General features: G+C 36.5%; 2 non-coding genes across 2 annotated transcripts; one reads left to right on the top strand and one right to left on the bottom strand.

Moving 5' to 3' along the window:
* Window positions 1-4502: 4502 nt before the first annotated feature.
* Window positions 4503-4575, bottom strand: TRNAA-AGC. The gene has a single exon. It is a non-coding gene; the product is annotated as a tRNA-Ala (tRNA).
* A 5505-nt stretch (window positions 4576-10080) lies between these two features.
* TRNAA-AGC lies at window positions 10081-10153 on the top strand. Its single transcript has one exon. It is a non-coding gene; the product is annotated as a tRNA-Ala (tRNA).
* Window positions 10154-24803: the final 14650 nt, after the last annotated feature.

The following is a 24803-nucleotide window of genomic DNA, read 5'->3' as shown; positions in this document are numbered from 1 at the left end:
AAGAAGACAGAAGAGCCAAGGCAAGTGTTTGTGTTGGTCCCCCTAGGAAATAGAATGAAAAGCCAGGAGTTGTGGACACTATGTAACCATAGTGGTTTTAGCATTAGGCATGGAGTTAAGATCTTAACATACACATCTTACCTCAGACATTTACTTGTGTGATCCTAGGCAAGTCACTTAATCTCTGCTTCAGTTTTCTCAGTTATAAAATAAAGATCAAACAAGATAATATTTGTAAAGCACTTAGCAAAGTGTCTAGTACACGTTAGATGCTTAATAAATGTTTTCCTTCTCTGAAGGTTGAGGCTGGGACATTGAACTTGGGAGCTCTGAGGTTTTGTTGTTCAGTTGCGCCAACTCCTTGGAACCTCATTGGGGTTTTCTTGGCAAAAATGCTGGAAGGGTTTGCCATTTCCTTCTGTACCTCATTTTATAAATGAGGAAACGTGAGGCAAACAGGTCAACAGCTATTAAGTATCTCAGACCAGATTTGAACTCGAGGATAAGGCTTCCTCACTCCAGGCCTGGCACTGCATCACATCACATCTGGCTTAAGATACATTGAGACTAAAACAGATCAGGTGTCCCCACTGTCCTAGTATCAACATGGTAAGTTCCTATCACCAGGAGCAGTGAACAATGGATCATGTGCAAGTGTCTGTGCCAGTCAACAGCAGTAGGATTGAACCTAAGTGGGACTTTTATAATTTTAGCCTGGGAAAGATAAGAATATACATGTAATTTATGCCTTATATATACATAAATAATTTATGCCTTATGGGAAATTGTACAAATAATCATTATGATCTACTTTTCCTTTTTAGAAGGAAATAAAACCATCTGCTGTCAAATGGATTTTTTAAAGGAATTAAAAATATAGCTTCTGTGTTGCTATAGTTATTTATTGTCAAACTTCATAATATTACAATGAAATATTTTTAAAAATATATTTAAAAGATAGGAATAATACAGAGCAACCCACAGAAGGATAATACTTAAAAGTTTTTCTGCATTAAAGTCCTGTGAACCTGAGAACATATCTACATATCCCAACAAATAAACATATATATCCATGTACATACACATGCTTGGGCAAAAGACAAAGTAATGTCGTAAAGCTTTGAGGGAAATCATATATTTGTATGTAAATATATCCAATCCTGGAATAAATCAAACTCATTAGTGGAGGAATAGAGCATCTTTAATGTAGATAAAGTAGCAAACCTACCATCCTGGGGGATGTCCCACTAGCAGATTCACAGAAAAAGTTTCTTAGACTTTTAAGAGAAAGGGGAAAGCTGGAGTCACATTAGATAGCAAGGACTGGTCATAAAATACCAATCACCCTTGCCTATCTAGGGAAAAATACCCACTCATTCTAAATACCCACTTGTGCCATAAATTTCAATGAACAGGATGAGTATAGACACAGATCTAGTTCAAGCTAAATTCCTTTACAAGTTAAGATCATGTGGGGAAATTGGGGATTGGGGAAGGTGGCTTAGGATGTAGTTCAGTTCAACCTAATCAAGAGTAAATAGCTTTAAAAAAGGAATGCAAAGATACTGAAATTCTGACTTTACTTGAATTACTTAAGGAAGTGACAGATAATACATTTGGTATCAACACTTTTCTGTCATTATATTAGCAATTTTTATGTCATATAGGTACACTAGGTCCCAAATGGCCTTTATTAAATTAACTTATATGGGAAAAAAATTCTGCATTAAACTGTCAGAAACAAGTTTTATTAATCTAAATTATTCCAGTCTTAAGTATTTCTACTTAGAGAAAGGGCCAACCTTATTCAGACCCTTTTCAAAAGTCAGTAGTACAATCACTTTGGACAACAATCTAGAATTATGTCCAAAGAGTTCTAAAACTAGATGTACCCTTTGACTCAGCAAAAAGTGGTTTGTCTTTCCCTTCTTTTAGTTGCTAAAACTTCCTTTTGGAAATTAGCCTGCTATCCATCAGGAGTGTGGAAAAAATATATCAAGATTGGTGTGAGAAATCTTCAAACTATGAAGTTGGTGGAAGACGGCTCTGATTCCTGGTCATTGCTGTAAGCAGCATTATCCTATCACCCACTTGCTTATGCTCTTAGTCACTAGAATAGTTCAAGATTACTTAGTTAAAATGGTTCCTGAAAGTTTCCCCTCATGTGTAATTCTAAATGGTTCTAAATGGTAGAGGGCAGGTTACAGTTAATACTGAAGAGAGGGAGGAACCTAAAGGCCTAGATTTAAAAAAAAAAAAAAGATACCCTAGTGGAAGAAATATATCAAGATTGGTGTGAGAAATCTTCAAACTATGAAAAAGAGGAAGGACTGAATGGGATCAGGTGAAGATTTCCCAAAAAGTTTATGAGATGGAGTAGGTCAGATCCGAGGCCTAAGTTGCAGGAAGCCACATGATCCCTATTCTCAGAAGGCTGTAGGGCAAAAAAAGGTCAGACCCTAGGTCTAAGCTTCAGGAAGTTTTGTGACCCCAGTAAGCAGACAACATTGCTGACCATTGGTCAATAGTTACTTCCTTTTCAGTCCATTCAATGAACTCAAGTCTTTTGCTATTTAACCAAATTCACTATTTCTGACTTGGGAGGGGCTGGCACAATGCTGGAAGATGGGAGCTGAGAGGCTCCCGGTCTACTCAGCTGGTGTGCTTGGGCCTCTTTTTTCAAGAACTGAATAAATGCTTCCACTTTGTATCTGAAGATGCCTTAGTAGTCAATTTGGGTAAAGGGGTCTAGCATTTGTCTCACACAACGCTGACTATATATTTTTTTCTCAGATTTCTCTTTGTCTATTTTAAAAATCAAAACCTATTTTTCTATAAAAGATAGATGGAAGCAATGTTCAATATTATCTTAAGTTTTTGGGGGAAAATTTTTACCATTCAAGGTATTTAAAAGTACTTTTTAAAAGCACATAAGAATTTACTTATGAATTTCTCTGGAGTCCAGTATCTATCCATGGGGTAGCTTTTTAATGGTCTGTCTGATATCCTTTAAGATTGGTATGTTTAGGCTTCTTGTTTTGTTTGATTTTGGTATTTTTTCTTCTCTGTAACTTCTCAACTAAAACTTTCTTTTCCTTCTATCAACCCCAAAAGGGGTTAATGTGATGACCATTCTGCAGCACTTGATACTGCTAACTACCCTCTTCTAGAAACTCTGTCTTTGAGTTTTTATGATGGAAGTTCCTATGAAACAGTTCTTTAGTCTCCTTTGCTGTCTTATCATCACCCAGTGTGATGTGAATTTGACTCTCTTCTTTTTACCCTTTTCCATTAGCTGACCTTCCATTTCTCAAGAATTTATCTTTTCTACACAAATAATTCTGAAATTTACACAATCAGCCTTAATTTCTCTCCAAGAGCCCCAATCATGCATTTCTTATAGCTTACTGTATATAATTCTCAAAGGATATTCTGTATATAATTCTAACTCAAAGAAATTCCAAACTCATTGTTTTGGCCCGCTAAACCCATCCCCATTCTAAACTTCCCAAGTATCCTTTTAGGGTGCTTTGATATATTTTGATTCCCCGTACCTCACATAAGAGTTAATTTATATTTTGACCTCCTCAAAGGGAAGTTCAATGTGCTCCCCACCATTATTTACTAACTTATCCTTTGATGTTTCCTCAATCCATATCTACCACTCAATCAAAATCTTATTAACTGTTGTTAACTAACCTCCATACAAGACTCTCTCCTTACTTCAACAAGTTCAGTGCCTGGCTCACAGTTTTTCCTTACTCAACTCATACTTCAACATAAATTATATTTCTTCTAACACCCTGACTTCACAATTTAACTTACTTCCCAGGAGCTACTCCCACCTCCCATTCATCTTTCCACTTCAGCCACACCCAAAGAACCGTTTAATTCACAAAAAAAATTTCCATTTTCTCGGAACACTGAAATTCTTCTCTCCGTTGCCCCTCTCTCAGGGGTCCTCAAACTTGTTAAATAGGGGGCCAGTTCACTGTCGCTCAGACTGTTGGAGGGCCGGACTATAGTAAAAACAAAAACTTTGTTTTGTGGGCCTTTAAATAAAGAAACTTCATAGCCCTGGGTGAGGGGGGTAATCGTCCTCAGCTGCCGCATCTGGCCCGGGGGCCGTAGTTGGAGGACCCCTGCGCCGGCTTAATGGAATGAATCATTGCAACTGTATCATCTCTAGGATATAAAAATGTCTATTTGGCATTCAAAGGTCTCCATAACTCGGTTGCCCTCCTACCTTTATAAATTACTCACAATTCACTAGAGACACTGGCCTCTTGCCGCAAACTTCAACAAGAAAATTTCCCGAGTCCGTGAATTCTCCTTTTCATGCCTGGAATTCATCGTTTCCTTAAATTTGGCCGCTGAGCTCCTTGGAAGCCTTCAGGTCACAGGAAAGATTCACTTTATTCAGAAAGCCTTTCCTAATTCCGGTCAATTCGTCCCTTCCTTGCCGGAGTTCATTTATAAAGAAAAGATCACAATAAAACGCTTGGAGAATGCGGGCATCGATCCCGCTACCTCTCGCATGCTAAGCGAGCGCTCTACCATTTGAGCTAATTCCCCTCTCCGAAAACTTCCCAAATCTACTGAAACCTCACAGCCTCAGTGTGCTCCATCAGAGGCTGCAGAGTGTGATAATAGCCGCGGACCTCGAACTCAGTCTTGCTGACTCGTTCCACCACCCCCCCTCTCTCAGAGGGCAACTGAACCCTCAGCGGGCTATTAACAAGCTGGGAAAGAGGAAGGAAAGAAGGAAGAAAAAGCAGTTGGAAGGAGGAGGGAGCAAGGGAAAGGAACAGGGGGAAAGGTAGGAATGAATGATGCGGAGAGGAAGAGAAGGAGCAGAGCTGGGACTTGTACTTTTCACATTTTCTTCCTTTCCTTCTACATCCTTATCAAAGGCAGAATATATAATTCTGCTCATTAAATTATCAAGGTGTAAAATTGCCAGGTAGAGGCACAGTCTATTCCCCTCCGATTCCCCTTTCTAGGATCTCATATAATGGGTCTTGTCCAGGGTCACATCATAAGTACTTGTAAAAAGCCGACCACAAAGTAGTGGAGGTTCTTAGATCTTTCTCCAGCTTCCGAGGCTCAGGAAAAGTAGTTCTAAAAGAAATATCACTACTTGATTCAAGCCAGTTCCAGTGGACTTGTGATGGAAAGAGTCACAACATAGTATTTCACATGTTTGCTTGTTTTTTGTTTTCTTTTCCATTTTTTTCCTCTTTTTGAGCTGATTTTTGTTTTGCAGCAGGATAATTATGGAAATATGTATTTAAAAATTGCACATATTTAACATACACTGAACTACTTGGCATCTAGGGGGCAGAGCGGTAGGTAGGGAGGGAAAATATTTGGAACACTAAGGGTGAATGTTGAAAATTATCCATGTATATGTTTTGAAAATAAAAAAAGCTTTAATAAAAATATTTTTAAAAGCTAAAAAAAAAAAAAGAAAAAAGAAATATCACCATTTACGTTAATACCAACGAACTGGAGAGTAAAAGGAAAATCCTAGAAAACTTGGGCAATGAGCCCTAGCTACATTTTACAACTTAAATGAGCGTACTGTCATCTCAACTAACTCATCTTCCCCTTCTGGAAAATGTGAAGAAACAACTAAAAACTCAATCTTATTGGTTTTTAGCAGGATTTGTTTTAAAACTCTGGAGGACAACTTGTGCCTTTAATGATTTGTTAGTTTTTCACAGTAGCTATTTTTTTCACTTTGCATAACTATTTGGTTAACTATTTTGGTCCTTCTTCAGGTTTGGGACACTTTTTCACTCATTCATTTAATTGATCAACAAACATGAAGCAACTGTTATATATCTAGCCCTATGCTAGGTTTTAGACACAAACCCCCAAATGAAACTACTTAATAGATCTGTTGATCAAGCAATGAATTCACAAAATTGGTTCATGATAATGAGTCTTAAAAAAATGCTTAATAAATACTTATTGAAATGAATACATCAGTTGGCAAATGTGCCTCACTGGTAATCTTATACCCTAATACATAATATCTGAAAACAAGCACAAGCAAAATAGTAATTAAGTAAACATAAATAGCACATTTTTAAACAAAGAGGAGCACATTCTGGGGTGTCAAGTGTCAGCCTTTTGTACAAAACGGTTTCTGTGGCTTTATTCCTTCTAAGTTAACACATATACATGAGAGCACAATTAGGACAAATCTCAGGGTGGGCACAGGCAACAGAGGCTATAAAAACAAAAATCACAGTGGGGAAGTGGCAGTATAATCGCATATTGATTTTTATCAGGTTATCTCTGATCTGAGTTGTTTTTCGGAACTTGGAGTTGATATGAATCAGTCTAAATTGGTTATCTGAAATAGCAGGAGAAGTTCTGGGTTCAGTATGCCAATACTGTTAGAAATTTCTGATTTATCAGATTTTGATACATTCTGATCTATCTGTTTTATTTGATTCCCAGGACAGTTCTGCCTATTCTGGATGGTAAGAGAGTTTGAGCAAATTCCATTTAAACAAGTCAGGGAATTCAAAGGAACTGCATATTTAGATGAAAGGGGACATGTGGGGGGAAAACAAAGGAAATTCACTGAATTGCTTATATTTTATAAAAGAAGGCTTTATGGAAGAGGCAAAATCTCTCTTGTAGTTTTAATAAAGGGAAGTAAAAGGATTGGCATGAGTCCTACTCAGTGCAGCCAGCTAGAAGTCAACCTGGGAGGTTTATTTAAATCATTTAAAGTATAAAAATACTTACTCCAAGGCCTCCATTTAACAGAAAGGAAATTGAGAGTCAGAGATGGTTAAATGGTTTTCCTATTGCCTCAAAAATAGTATATCAGAGCACTGGATTTTAGATTCTTTCTTTTGACTCCAAATCCAGTATCCTTTACATTTATATTACTCTTCAAATTCTTTATTAATGTTACCAAATCAGCTCTGAAGGTCCCAAAAAGTTGGGTCCCTGAGTGTCAGCCTCTTTGTCTACACCAATGGCTGCTCCTTTCCAGGGAACTTGTTCTTTGGAATCGTCACAGATCTCTTGATCCTCAGATCCTTGAGAGAAATGTGCATACTGTACTGGAAAAAGCCTTGGATTTTCCAACAGATCGACCTGATATTGAATAGTGGCTTAAGATCATCTGTGTAAAGTAGCAAATCACCTTCTTATGTCTCTGTGATTTCTGAAGTCATTTCCAATTCTATGATCATACAGGATGTCCCAAAAGTATTAGTGCAATTTAAAAGGTTTTTGTCTATTTGATAGTAGTTTAAAATTGTACTAAGGTTTGGGGGATGATCTGAATGTCACTCAAATAACTATTTAACTCATTTATTGAGAGATGATTCCTTAAAACAATTAGAATGATTAAGAAAAGGGCAATTAAAGATGTGAATGAAAAACTACCATTCCATTTAAGTCCTTATAAGTTTTTGTGGGGACTATTCCAATAATCTTCAAAATGAGTTGCCTTGTCTTTCTTTCCCAATCCATCCCTTATATAGCTGCCAAAGTCACAGTTCTAAAACTCAAGTTGGACTCAGTCACTCTGCTGCCCAATAAATTCCAGGAATTTCCTATTGCAGCTAGGATTAAATGTAAATGATACAAACTGTGTTTAGCATTTAAAGGAGTCCTTCACAATAGGATTCACCATATATTTCCAGTTTACTACACACTTCTCCCAGTCACACACTTGACTCCAGTGAAATAGACTTTTTCACATTCTTTCTATCTTTGCACATATAGTCCCTATGCCTATGTGGCAAGATCAGAATTATTCTAACCAACATGTTTGCTAGCAGGGTCAGGTTCCCAGAGTTCAGCTTGCTATATCTTTCTCTTGGAAATTTTAGGGGTCTCCCAAGTGACATGAGGTTCTTCTAATATTATTAGCAGCAGCCTCCAATCTGATGATTTCTCCCCAATATCCTTTGGCTCAGTGCCAATTGATATTACCTCAACATTATCCATATTTCTATCAATTTAACCAATTGATTTCTCATCATTATCAATTAAGCAATTAAAATCAATTCACTTTTAAGAAAAGATATCAAAAGAGCCAAAGGGGGGAAAAATGTTCTTCCTGAACCAGACATATTTCCCAATATTTGCCCTCCAATACAATTTGGCTTCTACCAACATTCATCTCCAAGAAATTCAATTCTGGGTTAGGCATAGCCTCTGGACATGAAAGCTGAAAAGCTTTATGGAGGCTGCACTTTTCACTGGGCTTGCAATGGGCAAACTGGTGTGAACTTCTGATCTGAGTCCACAAGCTTTTGTGTTGCACCTACTGTGTTGCAGGCATTGTGGTGTAGCCTCTGCTTTTCCACCTACTGCCCCTATTTACCTAAGAGCTGGAGACTAAGAGACATAAAAGATACAGAAAACCAACTGCACCATGTGTTCAAAGCCACACATGGTCCCCAAGCTTGGAGTAAAAGGACCCAATGCCTTTTGTATTCATGCTCAATCTTATCTCAGGGGTTAATTAAAAGACTTTTCTTTATCTTTCTGTAAATTGAGAGTTAACAGTCCTCTCCATGCTCTGAAGTAAGAAACAGGTCCCCTTCCTACACTTCCAGAAGTAGTTTCCCCAAATCCCACTTGCACAGATTGGTATCAGGCATGCTCCTAGAACCGGAGCCCACACCCCATTACATGAAGCTTAATTTAAAGCTTAGTTTTAATGAGTTGTTTAACATTTAAGAAGTTACATGTCTTTCTCGAGGTCACATGTGCCAGGAAACATCACAGGCATGAACCTAGGTCTTTTTGACTTGAAAGCCAACTTTACCATGCTACCTTAATTCCCAAAATATTGTACACATATGTGTACATGTTGTGTAATTTCATTAGAATACGAAGTCTTTGAGGAAAGAGGTGCCATTTTGTATTTGTATCCGCAACTAGCACAAGGTTAGCACATAGTGTGTATTTAATAAATACTGGATTAGTTGAGTGAAGGAGTGAAAAAGTGTCCAGAGCCTGAAGAAGAACCAGTTGGTTAGGAGAAGTGAAAAATTGCCAATGTGAAAAAGTGACAAATCAATAAAGGCATAAGCTGCCCCCAGATCAGTAAATGAACCCTGCTGGGAACAGCAAAACTGAATTTTCAGTTGTTTCTTCACTTTTTCAAGAAGGAGAATTATTAGTTGAGATTAAGGGTTCATTTACATAGTAAGGAATTTTCTTTCTGCTTTCCAGTTCTTGGGTATTAAATAAGATGGTAGTATTTCTATTAGATCTACTTTTCCTGAAGCATGGGAATGTCCGCTCGATTAGAGAGCCCTGGGCCTGAGAGCCTCAAGTCCTCTATTCTGGCTTCGAACAAATACCGACTATTTAATTAAGATAAGATAAGATAAGATAAGATCCCAGATGTTTCTTTGGAATGGAGGAATCCAAACAGAGGGTTGCAATAGAAACTGTCTGGCATCTTTAGAAATTCTTCTTAAGCCTTAGCAGTAACTTATCATACAGGGACGGGCGGACGGGGCAGGGAAGTTCATTCTCTCCATCCCGAAGAGTCCCTTGTGGTGTGAGTTCCATCCTACAGTGATGGATGAGTTAAGAGCCTCAGCTCGGAGGTATAGTTGAGTCTGCTCAGGGACTAGCTATGCACATTTATTTCTTGCATTCCACCTTTTAAGTCTTTGGTTATTTCTTACTTTGACCCTGATGAAATCAACATAGCAATTAAGGCGTACAGATACAAAGATCAAAAGAAATGGGCTCTATCCGGTAATTTTACACCTGGGTACTTTAATGAGCATATTCATTAAAGCAAACTTTAATCACATTTCCTCCTGTGGGAAGGATGTGGAAGAGAAGGTTGTAAAAGTGAAATGTACAAGTTACCGATCTCCCACCTCCCTCCCCCTCCTCTGCTTTCTCCTCCTCTTCCTTCCCCAGCGTGGGGAGTTGATAGGCAGCTGTGAGATAGTGGGTGGCGGAATGAGTCAGCAGAGTGCATGGGAAAACTGCTGGTACTTCTCTCAGCAAAGTGCCCCGCCTGAGCGGCGGAGAGGCTGTGAGGTGTGAGTCAGTTTAGGATCCTTTCGGGAAGGGGAATTAGCTCAAATGGTAGAGCGCTCGCTTAGCATGCGAGAGGTAGCGGGATCGATGCCCGCATTCTCCAAGCGTTTTGTGGTGAAATCTCACCACTACATTCTTCTATGGACGGACAAGTGTCACAATTACACACGCACACTTCTATTGACGTAACACTCAGGAAAACCTTGGGGTCTTTTTGTAATTCCATTTACATCCAGCTGTTTTTCCATTTTTCTTTCTTTCAGGATCGAATTGTTCAAAGCAGAAACAAGGTAAATTCGGACATTTTAGCAATTCTTTCAAGCCAGCTCTCATTAATTTGCCCTTAAAAATCCCCTCTTTCCAAACGGTCATTAGAACTTAAAAAATCATGTTTCTGTAAGAAAACAGGAGAACGTTTAACTTCTGTACTTTACTGTAGTGTTCTAAAAGTGTGTTCAGTCGCCCGTCTCGCTGACATGTATTTAGTACATTTGTATTTAGTATTTTTAAGTTCATTTTCAAAACTAACGATGTCACGTTTATCAAGGGCAAAGAGTTTTTTTTGGGGGGGGAAGCCGGGCGACCCACATTTGCACAGTTGCACTGTCCTAACAGAATGGTTGAGGTGTTCTACACACAGCGGAGGGAAAAGCAAGAGTTGTTCTGAGAATTTGGGGAAAGGGAAGGCAAGGAGGATGGGAATACGCATGTGTTAAGTACCTAACACTTGCCAGGTGCTCTGTGAAGCACTTTGCAAATATCTGTCTCTTTTAATTGGGGAGTCAATAGAAACAGACCAAGATTGGTGCAGAAGTGAAAGGAAATGAGAGCAGGGAAAGCTCACTTTCTTTCCCAGGTGCCAAGAAAACGATGTGTTAGTATTCTTTAAGGGAAGAGGATTGGTTAAGGGGATTTCCTTCTATACCCCCCATTCCAAGTTGGCAAGAGTAAGTAGCTCAATCAATGAGTAGTGCGAATATGTACCAAGCACTGTGCTAAACACAGAGAAATTGGTCCAGGAAGGGCCATTTTCCAAATATCAAAATCCCTTTCAATATTTACTCCTTACCTTCTATTTTTCTCAACTCCCTGCATTTCGACTGAACGTACTCTTTATCCTCAGCAAATGTTTCCAGTCTCTGAGCTCGCTCTCTCTCTCTCTCTCTCTCTCTCTCTCTCTCTCTCTCTCTCTCTCTCCCTTTCTCCCAGTTACCACCCCACTTTGCTTTCACAGAATCGTGGATTATCAGAACTGGTAATATCATCTAAAATCCAGCTTCTTAAATTGTGGATCTCAGTCCTATATGGAGTCTGGCAAATGAATGTGGGGGGTTGCAAAATTGTGATTTATTATCAGTAAATGTTTGATTTGTGTACTTATTTATATCCTTATATAGCCTGTGTCATGTAAAAATTTCTCTGGAAAAAAAAAAGGGATCAGGAAAAAGTTTGTGAAGCACTGATCTAAAATAAAATTTTCATTTTACAGATGAGTAAACCAGAGCCTAGAGTACTTAACATGTACAAATCAAATAACTGATTAATGATCACCTCAAGTTTAGAATCCCTACTTCTTTTCAATGATAATGACAACTCACATTTATATATAGTAACTTCATTACTTACAGGGTATCTCTTCCTAGCTATCCTCGATCCAATTTCCACAAGACTAGAAAACAAGAATTCTTGACTTTTCTGTCATACCTACTATCTGCCTTTACCAATCCCTAATATTGAAAACAATCCTAGATAAACCTATCACCATTCTCTATTCTTATTCTTGTTCTGTGAAACATTGCTCAAAAAAAAAATGCTAACATCATTTCTTAATATAGGTGCTATTATTGATAGTTTGAATACCTCTGCAAAAGGGTTTTGGCTATGATATCCATATATTCATCTAATAAACATTTGCTGAATGCTCCTATATACACAATACATTGCGCTAAGTGCTAAAGAGTTTCAAAAATGATACATTTCTCAGGAACTTACAGTAAATAGGAGAAGTAAGATAAATATAATTACAGCTATCATATAAGAAATATGTGAGATAGGAAAGCTGCAAAGAACTCTCTGAGTTTAGAGGGAAGAAAGAACCAGAGCTAGTGCAAGGGATCTGGGAAAAAGAGAGAAGGTATTTTAGGCAGGGGAAACAGCATGATGAAAAGTCCCAAAAGTTTAAAAGTTTGGGAACATATTTGAGTAACAACCAGAAATCCAGTTTGGCTGTAGTATAAAACACAAATAAGAAATAATGTGATTAGTTCAATGTATTCTTCTCAAACAACAATAACAAACAAAAAATGAAGTAACGCTATTTGATGGAATCCTAGAAATGTCAGCTATGACAGATCTCAGGCAGTTACAGAATGGGAATTTCTAGAAAGTACACACATATTTCTCAGTTATTCATAGCACTTTTACATAACTTGCTTGTGCTAGAGCATGAAAACCACACACAAATGCAGAAGTACAGAAATATTAAATAATCCTTTACTGATCTCAACACAATAAAAATGCTCACCAATAAGGATTTTTGCAGGTTGAGTTCAGTTATTTAAAATTCTAACTCTTTGTGACCTTACTTGAGGTTATTTTGTGAGACATATTGGAGTGGTTTGCCAGCCCTTTTTTTACCTCATTTTACAGACAAGAAAACAGGTCAACAGGGTTAAATGATCTGCCCAAGGTCATACACAAGTTAATAAGTATCTGAAATCAGATTTGAACTCAGAAAGCTGAGTCTTATTGACTCTCCCTCCTGTCCAGGACTCTATACTACATTATCTACTTCTACTTACTCCTTCTTTGAAGATTGTATTCAAACAAATGGCGACTCAATAACTTAATAAGGTTATAACACAAGCAAACAAATATAAGAGAATAATATTCAGTAGACCCAAAACCCAGCAATTACTAGAGTAAGGACTGAATACTTGACAAAAAGTGTTTGGAAATCTAGAAAGTAATTTACTTGAAATTAGGTTTAATACAACATCTTATAAAATATATCAACATCATACAATATATACACAATGAACTCCAAATGGGTTCCTGAATTAGAGGTAAACAATCACATCATAAACAAAGCAGAGGAACAGAGAAGGAATTACCTTTTACAACTGTGAGCAGGGGAGGAGCTCTTGACTAAATCAGAGTTAGAGAGGATCACAGGCAACGGGATTTATGATTATATCATATAAAATGATGATATATTTAGAGAAGCCTAGCAATTAACAATGTTAGCAAAGTTGCAGGATATAAAATAAACTCACAAAAATCATCAGTATTTCTATATATTACTAACAACGCCCAGCAGCATGAGACAGAAAGAGAAATCCAGTTTAATAAATAACTGCATACAATATAAAACTTTTAGAAACCTATCTGCCAAGACAAACCCAGGAATTATATGAACATAATGACAAAAGACTTTTCATACAAATAAAGTCAGAAATGGAAAAATATCAATTGCTCATGGGTACACTGAGCTAAGAACAAAAATAATAATTTTACCTAAATTAATCTACTTATCTATTCAGTATTATTTCAATCAAACTACCAAAAAGTTATTTTATAGGGCTAGAAAAAATAATAGCAAAATTCATCTGGAAGAACAAAAGATCAAGAATATCAAGGGAATTAATGGGGGGAAATGCAAAAGAAGGTGGCCTAGCTGTACCAAGCTTAAAACTGTATTATAAAGCACCACTCATCAAAATCATTTGGTATTGGCTGATGAAAAGAGTGGTGGCTCAGTGAACACAATAGTTAATGACTATAGAAATCTACTGTTTGATAAATCCAAAGACTTCAACTTTCTTTGAGTGCACTCAAAAATGTCAAAATATAGATCTGGAAGAGGAGGTAACAGATAATAACTTGCTCTCCCAATCACCCCTGAAAAGGAGGAAGCATTGCTAGATCACATCAAAGATAAGGCTTTTCCTCTATAAAAAGGGAAATCTGGGAAGTCATCTTTGGAATTACCACAAAACTAAAAAACGGAGACCTGCTATGCTATAATATCAGTGTGCTTATATATTTTATTCTTGATTCTATCTAGTTGCTAATAAGATAATTGAATATCTCTCCTTTAAACACTTAAGTCTTGTGCAAGGTGCACTTAAGTTTTTTCCTTTCCATTATATGGTTGACTGGACTGCTTAGTCCAGTCCCTTTTTTAAGCCTTGGAAAAATCCCGTTTTTAAACTGTCATTTGCTGCCGAATGAAGGAATTGCAGTTGGTAGGAGACTTAATCAGACCTCTTCTCATTTTTTAAATTCTTAAACTTTGGGATCTTTATTCCAGTTGGTATAATGAGTGATTCTAATTTAAGAGTTACTTTGCATAGGTAGACAATAACAAAATGCATATGATAGAACTCAGGTTCAGAGAGAAGCAATTTATTAAAAGGTCATAAAGCTGGGACATGAATACATTCTGCCCACATTCTGCCCAGAAGAACATTATTTCCCTCCCACTATACCTTGTCTCTTTCCTTTGGTTTTTTTTTTTTGTTGTTGTTGTTGTTGTTGTGACTTTCTTCCTTGAAGGCTCCATACTTGTTTTGAACTGGGAATGAGGTTCTGGTAGTAGGCTTTTTTTGTGCCCTTTTAAAAAATAGATGCTTCCAGTTATGAGAGGACAAGTGAAAATACAGAAAAATTTATATACATAACTCTTTTTCTCTTTCTTGCTCTAACTCGAGGCTCACATGGGAATCAGTAACCCTGTCAAATATCTTTGCTTCTCCTTTCCTGACTAGCATAATGCTTTGTATATAGTAGATACATAATAAATGGTTGCTGAAGGAACAAACAAATTAATGATTAGGACTCTACTCACCAGGGAATAGAAATAACAATCTTTTCTTGAGCCAGCGAGAGAAGACCCTGACTTTGGACAAGCTACACAGTTTACATAGAAAATAAAGGAGGTCGTTACTCATAGTAGCAAATATGGTATCATAGGGATTTTTTTGCCTTGCCCCAAAAGCTACTTTAACAGCAGACAAGAGTCAACACTTGTATTAGATGAACTCATTGACAATGACACTGCCAGAGCCAGAGTCAATGATCAGCAAAGATGAAATCTCTGTGCTGATCCATAAAAGAAAATAAACAAATTTACTTCTTTTTGTCTTTCTTAGAGGCCTGCTGCTTGTTCTCTTGTCATGTAAGCTATTTCCTTCTTTTTTCAGGAAATTTTGAGCCACCAGCTGAGCCCCATGTATATTTTATTATGCCATGCATACTATGTTCATGCTCTATAAGACTGCTTTAAGGAGTTTTTGTTTTTTGGAGTGTTACAGTTCTAGATGATTAAATCCAATGTATAACTAAAAATGAAGTAGATTAAGGCTATCACTGAAGATGAGTAGGTCAAGGAACTATGAGGCCAGGGTATGGGAAGACCATCAATATAGAGACCAAAGTCATTAAAGTATAGTAGAATACCAGGGGATGTTGACCTTTTCATCCAGGGGGAAGTTGGGAAATGTTAAACAATCAGCTCTCCGGAACAAAAAATATATGCATGGCACAATTTTGAGTTTAATATTAATATCACTAACATTTTCTCTATCACTTATGTCCAGAAAATCAACAAGACAATAAATCAAACCATGATTTGTACTGTTTACTATTTTTCCAAGGCTTAAATGTTTGCTCTGAAATTGAAACAACTGACTTTCATGTGAAGATTAGAGTTACTAGTTCTAATCCATTTTATGAAAGTTTTAAGTCATTTTATGAAAGAGGACCTAGAAAAAGGAATGGCTACTATTAGAAAAGACTTAACACCTTTTCTAATGTCATCAGGGAAATTTCATGTTATAGTTAAAAAGACCTAAAAATCACCAGTGTTATATGTAAAAAAATGTTAAAAATAGTGAACTATTCAAATGAAAGAAAAAAAAAATCCAACAACTCTCAAGCCAATTAGGCTCATACCAACTTTGAAGCAGACCCTGAGCTTTTTGGTGGTAGATGGATCTTCCAGAGACATTCTTATCTTCAGAGACTCCCCTAATTGTCGGTCATGGGGCTCTCAGATATATACTGTTTTAAGTTTTTTGGAGGTCCAATAAGGGGTATCTAAAATGAGTCAGAGATTGAACACAGTTTACAAAGATTATGAATGTGTTTATTGCCTGAGAAGGAGCTTGCAAGCTGGAACAATGAGACCAGGTTCATATTTAGTCAAAGCCCAGTTGGAAAGTCGGTGAGGTATTATTCATACTTTTCAGGCAAAGAAAGATAGGGAATTAGGCAGGTCCTAGAAAGGAATGAGATGGGGAGAGATCCAGGCAGCAGGAGTGAGGAATTATCTGAGCTGTGGCCCTTTGATACACAAATCAGAAGCAGTCCTGAAGGTCAAGGCTTAAGCACTAAGAATAAGATAAGGAGAAGTCTACAAAAAAAGATCAAGAGCCCCATAATCAATAATTAGGGAAGTTTCTGAAGATAAGGATGTCCCTTTAAGGTCCATCAATCACTAAATGGCTCAGAGATTGCTTCAAATCTGGTATGAGCTTGATTAGCTTCAAAGTTGCTGATTTTCTACATATCTAGCTGGATTTACTCTTGGTCACCACGAAGGATGTTGGTATGTATCTTAGTTAATAACAGTCCTCATCTTCGTTTCCTGGATAATTGGAGGTCTCAAGCAAATCAAGATAGTTAAAATATCCATTTTTGCACTAGATAAAAAAAATTGAGCTGGATAAGGATGATGATATGGAAGGACATAACACAGGTCAAACATGTATATATAGTGTAGTAATGGATAATATGAAAGAAGTAGGAGACTGAGAACTAGATTATTAGCAATAAGAGAGTAGTTTTAGATGAAATGATCTTATAAGAGGCACATACTCAATTCCTATTATTTTCTACTGAAATGCTGATATGAAGACATGGGATTCTGCTGTTTTCCTATGTAGTAAGTCTGATTTATTGGAAATGTTACATCTTCCTGTGTTCCAGATTGAGAGAAAAAGATTGGATTAAGGATATTCTTTTAAAAATCAAAATTGCTGAAAGAAAGGCATATAGTTAACTTCGTAACTACAAATAGATACCAATTCTACCATAGAATATATAATGTATATACCATGATATATAGAATATATTATATTTTTCTGTATATATTCTATGTAGAATATGTAGAAAATAAAATATATGCATGTAATATATTCTGTGTATAATATTTATAATATAAAATATATGAATGTAATATGGACTTTGAAATAACTTACTCTCTTCCCTTACCAGGAAGAAGCCCATCCAGCTATTATCAGGTATAACCAAGTCCTGGACTATCATGTCTGCATAGAGTGATACAGGGATGGAACTTTTTATCAGCCTCCACTGTCTATCCCTCCAGCTTCTGAGTATCTTTAAACAATCTTTAAGTTCTTGATTAGCATATTTTTAGAACAGGTCTGGAATCTGGTCACCTAGGTGGATTCCTCCTGGCTCCTCCTTGTGCTTATGATAAAGATCTTTGCTAAGCCCTTTTCTGTACTAAGCCTACTATGCAGAAATCTCTTTTTTCTCCCTCCTCATAGTGTTTTCCCTTTAATGGCATCTTTCTCCTTTCTATAGTTAACTCTGATTAGTCTGCTACACTACTGTATGGATTTGACCTGCTAGTCAATGGCATACTCAGACATGACATATTCCCTTTCTCCTGATAAATCGCGGGTTCCCATTGGGGAACTTGCCTGTTAAAACTCCTTTTCTTATGAACTATATGCTCTTCCAAAACCATTTCATATTAACCATATAATAGAGGCCTATTTTGCCTCTTCATTTTGTCTGTAACCCCTAAATAATTGTATCTTTTGGTTAAGGAGAAAGCTCTTGTGAGTTCTTCACATAGGAATTGCTACTGAACCCCATCATTTGGTACCTACACCCTATCTTATCACACCTGCATACATAATACTTTTCTTTCCCCTCTCTTTGTCCTGTAACAAATGTGGCTTTCAAATACAACTTTCTAAAACAATCACTTGTTATTGTTCAGTTGTTTCTAACTCTTCATGACCTCCATGAACCACAATACATCAATACTGTCCATAGAGTTTTCTTTGAAAAGAACTAAAATGGTTTGCCATTTCTCTCTCCACTTCATTTTATACATAAGGAAACTGAGACAAACAGAGTCACACAGCTAGTATGTGAGGCCATGTTTGAACTCATGAAGATGAGTCTTCCTGACTCCAGGCCCATCACTCTGTCCACCATGTCACCTAGTTGTTCAGAAATGAAGTAAATCTTCAAAAATATATGTCCAATGGAATTTACCTGACCAGAACCATTTGAGACTACATGGTCCAGTGGAACAACATCATGAGACTATGCAGAGATTATACTCTCCATGGAAACCAGTAGGATGCAGACCTAACAGAAGCTGCACAATGACATCCCTACAAGAATTTGGTGGCCCTGTAGTATTATAGCTATAAACTATTCTTCCATGACTGTCTCTTGGCCATAAAAGCTTCCTGCATGTAGTAAATTATCCACATGCATCTTAGGAACATGGGATCCCTACTAGTGTGCCTCTTCACATGTGCTTTGCCCACATGTATTCCTTATGTTTGTACCACTACATCTGTATACTCTAGCACCTTCTCTATGTATATATCTCTCTTCATTCCCTCTATGTGTACAGTCTTTCTATTAATAGTGTAAGTGGGAGTGTGATGATATATGTGGAGAGTATTTTATTGGTTCTTTCTTGCTGTTTACATTTTATTATACATGGGGCAGTTAGGTAGTGCAATGGGTAGAGCACCAGCCCTGAAGTCAGGAGGACCTGAGTTCAAATCCAGCCTCAGACACTTTACACTTCCTAGCTGTGGGACCCTGGACAAGTCGCTTAATCCCAATTACCTGGGGAGGGGGACTTGAATGTCACATTTCATTAAACACCTTTGCTTTGGCTTACTAATAAAGGTAAACAAACACATTACTGGGGTCTCACAAACTATGGTTTTCAAGGGATGAAAATCCACAGTATACCTTGAACCTGGGTAACTGGTCAGAGACCAACTCTGTAAGCTATTTTTGTATTATCTCTACTTAACACAGTAACACATAGGGGCAAGTAACATATGGATCATGAATGAATGAATGAATAATGATAACATTTATAAAGTGCTGGCTTTGTGCAAGACACTACACTAAGCACTTTATATCTCATTTGATCCACATCACAACCCTGAGAGGTAGGAATTTTAACATTCCTTTTTTACAAATGAGGAAACTGAGGCAAAGAGAGAGGTTAGATGAGTTCCCCAGGGCACAGAATTAGTAAGTATCTGAGGCTGAATTTGAATTCAGATTTTTTTGACTATAAGTTCCTCTCTCTATTCACTATAGCACCTAGCTGTCCCAATAGTAGGCACTCATTAAATATGAATTAAATTTTTTCTTAAACATATAACCAAAGCACAGGTCAAAGCATACAATGATGAATAAATATTTGCTGATTGATTAATGATTACAAATTCACAAAATATCTATTAGAATTAATGTAAATTTTACAAAAATAAGTCTTTTGGTTGGAAGTTATATGGGATCCCAACAGTACAGCAAAGATGTGAACATTAGATGTTTGATAGCAGGGGTAACATATTTTCCACTCTATTACAAAGTCTATTTACAACTTAATACCTAAAGAAAATTACCATGCCATTATGTATTCAGTAGGCAAATATAGTCTATTGAAAATTTTAGTACTGACCCCAGCATGACATGCAGATATTCTTTTTAAATGTTTTTGACAATATGGTTATGACAAAATTTATATTTTATAGTAGTATCAAATCTAAAATCAAAGCATTAGATTAGTAAAAATAAAAACTAGAGAACATTACATTCACTTATCATCCCTCCCATGATAAGGAAGTACTTTACCCTTTGGCCCATTTCTTCCTATTTTACTTATTTGCATAGTAGGTTCTCAAATAATCACTGTGTGTAGAACCATAGACTGTTCTTTGGTTCTTCCTGGGCCCTCAGCTGAACCAGGCTGGCTATGTTCTGTGGGCTTACACATGCTTGTGGTATGGGAAATTAGCTCAAATGGTAGAGTGCTCACTTCTCATATGAGAGGTAGTGGGATTGTGCCTGAATTCTCCAAGGCTTTATAAAAAAAAGATTTGTTTCTCTATCAGTAAACAGAAATCAGTGATGAGTAAAACACCTTGGCAAAAACATATTGTTCTGAATAAGATGACTGTTACAAATCATTTAAAACAGCCCTTTCTTCAAGCTCACATAGGTAAGGTAAGTGATTGTATGTAGTATGTGTTAAAGATTTCAGTGTTATAATTTAAATCCTATTCTTTTGACTCAAAGTGCAGAATTCTTTATCCCATATTTCACCTTAGTGCTATGGGTAATGAATATAGGCAAATGGACTCTCAAGGAGCTTACTGTTCTAATGTAGTTACAATATGTACACACAATATAAGTACTTAATAACCTTTGAAGGGAAGCACTAGCATTTGGAATGGCCCCAGAAAGGGCCTTCAGAAGGTCACTGCCTTTGAGCTGAATCTGGAAGGAAATTAGGGATTTTAGGAGATGAAGAGTAAAAGCATTCCATGCATGGGAGACAGCTGGTGAAAATGAATGAATGTTTTGCCTGAGGGGCTGTAAATAAGCAAGTTTGGTCATATTAAAGGGTCTGTGGAAGGGAGTAATGTGTAAGAAGAATGGAAAAAGAGAAATGGTGACAGATTTTGAATAGTTTTTAAATGCCAAACAGAAGAATTTCTATTTTATTCCAAAAGGAGCCATTCGAGTTTATTGACTAATGGAATGGCTTGGTTAGACTTATACTTTAGGAAAATTATGTTGGTATTTGTGTGGAAGAATGGATTGGAGTAGTATGAGATAAGGAGGTCAAATAGAGGTTATTACTTTAGAGGAGGCAAGAGGTGAAGAGATCCTGAAATAAGATAATGGATATGTGAATGGAAAGAAGGGGATGTATTTCAGAGATGGTATGTTGTTGTTGTTGTTCAGTCATGTCTGGCTCTTTGTAATCTGATTTGGGATTTTCTTAGCAAAGATACTACAGTAGTTTGCCATTTCTTTTTCCAGTTCATTGTACAAATGAGGAACTGAGGCAAAAAGAGTTAAAAGACTTGGTTAAGCAAATTAGACAGCTAGTATCTGAGATCAAATTTGAATTCAGATCTTCCTGACTCCAAACCCATGCTTTATTGGCTATAGTACTTATCTTCCTTCTTTTAGATGTAGAGAAACAGCAAGATTTGACAACTAATTATCTATATACAATAAAAGTGAGGAATCAAAGATAATACTTAGGTTGTAAAATGGGATAACTAGGATGGTGGTCTGACCACAGTGGTTCTTCACAATCATTAATAGGGAAGTTGAGAAAAAGAATAAGTTTTGGGGAAAATATAATAACTTCTGATTTAAATATGTTCAGTATGAAATTCCTACAGGCCATGTGATTCAAGATGACTAACAGGCAGTTTATTATGAGAGATTAGAGTTTAGGAGAAAGTGTAGGGTTGTGTATAAATATATACATATATAACAGAAAAAGACCCATGAAAAAGAACCTTAGTTATAAGAAATGGATGAAGATATAGCCAAGAGGATTAAGAAGGAATGACCAGACAGGCAGAAGAAAGATCAAGAGAACATAGTCACAGCAACTCAGATGGGGCAGGGGAAAATTCAAATTACTATGGGGACACAAAAATGAGCAAAAAAAAAAGAAAAAAAATTATCAAATTAAGAACATATTTATAAAATACATATACTTAAGGATAAATAGATTAAGCCAAACAAGAACTTAATTGAATAAAAACATTTTCAACTAACAGTGTTAAATATGCTGTTCATAAAATATTCATAAAAATACTATAATATACTTCACAAATGACACATATACTTTTTTTTTGGAAATCAATACATTTTAGACACTCATAAACCATACTTGAGTAATTAATTGGGTGAATTGAAGATTTTTTAAGTTGAATTTTTCATTATGGCATTTGAATCATAATCTGAAATGAACGTGACTTCAGAAGGGTTAGAACTAAAAAACTTTTGTTATCAAAATGCTCCTCCTAGTGGCTTTTCATATTATTGCAACAAAATATATTTCAATAAAAAGGATCAAAAAGTGCTTTGCTAAGACTACAGCTAAAAGACATATCAAGAGTCATTTAGTCTGACCCCTTCATTTTACATAATGAGGAAACTGAAGCTTGACAAATTAGATGACTTGTCCAAAGTCACAAGGTAATGAGTGCCACAGATAAAATTTGAACCCAGATCCTTTGACTAGAGTTCTTTTGTACTGTACACCAAGGAAAGGAAAGTAGATTATGAAGAAATAAAAATTATGAATAAAAAAGAATAAAATTTTAAATACATAAAATACATATTGTTGTATTATAAGGCATAAAATATAGCAGCTTCTACCTTAAAGGATCAGAGAGCTTGGAATATGATATTCTGGAGGGCAAAAGAGCTAGGATTACAACCAAGAATTACCTACTTAGCAAAACTGAGCATAATTCTTCTGGGAAAAATATGAACATTCAGTGATTAATGATGAAAAAAATCAGAGCTGAATAGAAAATTCGACTTTTAAATACAACATGCAAAAAAATCATAAAAAGGTAAATAGGAAAGAGAAATCATAAGAGATTCAATAAGGTTAAACCATTTATATTCCTACATGAAAAAATGATATTTAAAACTCCTAAAAACTTTCTCATTATTAGGACAGTTAGAAGGAGTATTAGGTTTAGAATGCATTTTTCTTACAAATCTGTGACATAGACCATGTAGGTAAAATTATGCCATTTTAGTTCAAACCATTATCAATTTTCTTAAGACTAAAGCAAAAGCCTCCAAATTGATCTTGCTTTAACTCTGTGCAGCCTCTCCCTCCTCCAACTCAGTCTTCACACCAATTACTGTGATTTTGCTTACCTGACTTATCTGGCAGGTAGGTAGTGCAGTGAATAGAGTACCAGCCCTGAAGTCAGAAGGACCTATGTTCAAATCTAGTCTCAGACACTTCTTAGCTGTGTGGTCCTGTGCAAGTCACTTAATTCCAGTTACCTCAAGGAAAGAAAAAAAAAAAGACTTGACTTATCCTACTCAATTAATTGTCATTCCACCATCCAGCAAATTCTATTGGTTCTCTATTGCCTCGAGTTTAAAATAGTAACTTCTCAGTTTGATTTTTTTAAAACTCTCCTAATCTGATCCATCTTATTTTTCCAGCCTTGTTATATCCTACTCCTCTTCCAGTACTCTATAATCCAGAAAAATTGACTTTCTCTCCATGCTATTATTTCCTTGATTTTGTAGTGGCTATCTCTTTGCCTAGAATGAACTTTTTCACTTCTAATTTATGTAACCTCTGCCCCAAAACTCACTGACTTGGGACTCTCCTCATTAGTGGAGATGAAGGTCATATCCTTATGAGGAGTTGGTAAGGGAGCTCCAGCCTTCAACAGTATGCCCTCAGGACTCTTCAGGGCCAATTTCCTTGAGGACTTTTCAAGCTACAAGTCACATCTGGCTTCCAATTTCAAGGAAGAAAGTGAACAAAGCCAACCCCACTTTGACTCACTGAAGGAAAAGACTCTGGAATGATATGAGAGGACTTGGCAGATTCCATCATGTCCTTTTCCCCATTTTATTACACTAGAGACTTTGAAGGGTTGTCCCTTGGGTAAGATCCAATATTCTCTTTTGATTGTGCAGAGCTACCTAACTTACAATGGGAGAGATTCTCCATTGTGTATTGTCTGGCATATATTGTCCTATGTAAACTTTCTCTAATTTCTGTTTTGCTATGATTTGGATAAATACATTTCTTTGCTATTTGCTATGCGTGATCATTTTGGAACTGGTATTTGATGGGAAGGGGGTCAAACCTTGGATATAGTTCTGAAATCTTTCTTTTCCCACAAAATGATAAGTTGATCAGAAGTTAGCTTGAATTTTATTGTATCTCCTAGAAATATAAAGAGAAGATAGTTATAATCCTTGCCCAGTACCCCAATTTGAGGAGAGACATGTGACTTCTAGCCCCAACCTCTTGCTTTCAATCCTGGTAGGAATAAAACTTTCTTGGAAGAGAGAAAGAGGCTAGAAATATCTATTCTGCCTCTTTTGAATCACACACAAGTACAGCTCTCTCTTTACACATGGGTCCCATTGCAAATGGGGCCCTCTTCTCTCCCTTATGCTTATACAATCTTTTCTTCCTTCAAACTCTATCCTAAACCATGTTCTATGTTGTTCTTGAGTGAAATTTAACAAAGGGATTAAACTGAAGCAATTCTCCAAACAAGATAACATTTATTAACAAGGGCGTGCTTCCTATCAATAAATGGGTCAATGACTTGCCTCTATTTAAAGACTTCAAACAAAAGGACAGTTCCTTTTTTTTTTTTTTTTAAATAGATTTTGGAGAAAAGAGAACAAAGAATAAAATGAGGTAATTGACATACGATTGAGGACAATATTACTGACTATAGAACTGAGGCATAGGGAATATATGATTAGTTGAAAGCTTGGTAATGGGAGCTAGCAAAAACCCTTATTTTCCTCCCTGTGCCTAAGAAGTATGTTCCTTATTTGAGTCCAGGTCAAAAAATAACAGACTAGTCCTTTTTGCACTGCAAATCAGATAACTTTTAGAGATAGATGGCTTATAGATCCAG

This window comes from Sarcophilus harrisii, chromosome 1 (assembly GCF_902635505.1).
Source record: "Sarcophilus harrisii chromosome 1, mSarHar1.11, whole genome shotgun sequence".
Classification (NCBI taxonomy): Eukaryota; Metazoa; Chordata; class Mammalia; order Dasyuromorphia; family Dasyuridae; genus Sarcophilus; species Sarcophilus harrisii.
Note: the sequence above shows the minus strand (reverse complement) of the source record. Positions and strands in the feature narration are given on the sequence as shown.